Raw genomic sequence first — 1,891 nt, 5'->3', positions numbered from 1 at the left:
CTTTCCCTAAGGACTTGCGCTTTGTTCTTCAAGGAAGCTTCCTCCCAGGACAACAGAGACTTTGATTTACTCTGTGATAAAACACAGAAATGAAGATGGGATTCACCTACTGCACTTGATGGATGACTAGAGATTCTGCACATTCATTTAGCTTTCTCACTGTCTACGTAGAGTGTTATATATTGCGTCATATAAAAGAGGTGATTAATAAGTGCCAGATATGCAAACTCAGCTTATCTGGTTCTCACAGAACTATCTCTACCCGACCACACCCCACTTAGTACCATCTACTCCTCCTGAGCACTGATCAGAATGAAAATTTCTCACAAACTCTAATGAAAACAAGAATGATTGTGATGACTAAAGTAGTGACATTTATATCACAGATTTTATTTTGAATATTCTAAATTAAATATTGTATTGAGCAAGTCAATAAACATCTCTTTACAAAAGTATAATCTGATGCCTTTGTGCACATTAGGGGGGAATGTACACAACTGAATCAGGGAGATTCAGTGACTACTTGCTTTTGACCATCAAAATCACTGCTTGGTTGGGGCCTTTATCAAAACTCCAATTTGACTCCTACTAAATAGGTAAGAGCCAATCCACTGCGACTTTGCCTATTGCTTAGAAAGTATATTCGTAGTTTATACCTACCTTTTTTGGAGCACATATTGTTTGTAACACTCAACTGAGAAACTTATTTGTTTTGATTTAATGTTTTCATCTCATCTCCCCTGATGTTTCTGGAAGGCAGAAAAGATGTTTTTCACACCTCTTTGCATTCCATCCTCAACTCCCAACTGTCTTAACACAATGAATGTGGAATAACAGACGGTTAATTGGTCAGTTGTTCAGGCAGAAAGGCTACAAGCACTGATCAGTTTCAGTTGGTATCAGAAGCTGCCCAGGGTTCTTCCTTTCCCTTTTCTGCCCCCTCCCCCCATTTTTCCTCTCCCGCCTTGCCTTCCCTTCCTGGATAATCCAGTCCTAAAGCCATTGGGGGGTGGGGTGACAGAAGGTGGGCAGGCACACAATGAAGGGTGGGGGCAGAGAAGGGAGGCACAGTGGCTCCAAGTCAGAGACTGAGTAGGGAGGGGAAAGTGTCCACAGGAACAGCAGCCTGGCATGAGTGTGGGAACCCAAGCAAGGTGAGAATGTTGCCCACTCAGATGCGTGGCCTGGCAAGGGCAGCCAGAGGCTAAATAGGGTGTGGAGAATGCAAGTAGGTTGAGGAGGTCATCCATGAGTGGAAAGGAATGAAGTGAGGACTGGCTACATAAAGGGGGAGTGATGAAGTAAGTAAGTACATAAAGGATGATGGAAGCCAGAGTTCTCACTGTTGGAGAAGAGAGTCACTGATTCAGAGAGGGAGAAACCAGAATAAATCCCGTGGAGTCAGCAATTGAAACTGAATGTGTAGTGTAAATCCATGCTTTTCTACATATGTAGAAGAGAGCTAGCTAGATGATATAGACAGATGATAGAAAGATAGAGAGAGAGAGAGAGATGATAGATAGAAATGTGTGTATGTGTGTGTGTACAAAAATGCATATTCCCTACTTTTCTCTACTGATACGGTTTAGAAACAGAATACCAAAATAGCAATAAGCACACCTCGTGCCCAGATCTTGGCTTATAAATATCATTTCCCACTGAAAGGAGCCAGGTCTTCTTAGAGAAATGGCTGATTCCAGGGCTGGGAAAGTACATGGTGCCCATGGAACATCTTGGGCTAGAAGGCAAGGAAATGTTAAACACTGACATGACAAAAGGACACAGAAGCCAGCCTGAGGGGCTTCCACTGACCAAATCAGGGACCATTTGAGCATCATAACAAATAAGGATAGTAAGAGCTGTTAAGCCATTCAAGAAAATAGGAAAACAT

The sequence above is a fragment of the Eschrichtius robustus genome, chromosome 16 (genome assembly GCF_028021215.1).
Source record: "Eschrichtius robustus isolate mEscRob2 chromosome 16, mEscRob2.pri, whole genome shotgun sequence".
NCBI classification, from domain to species: Eukaryota; Metazoa; Chordata; class Mammalia; order Artiodactyla; family Eschrichtiidae; genus Eschrichtius; species Eschrichtius robustus.
The sequence above is the reverse complement of the archived record's forward strand: the minus strand, read 5'-3'. Positions refer to the sequence as shown.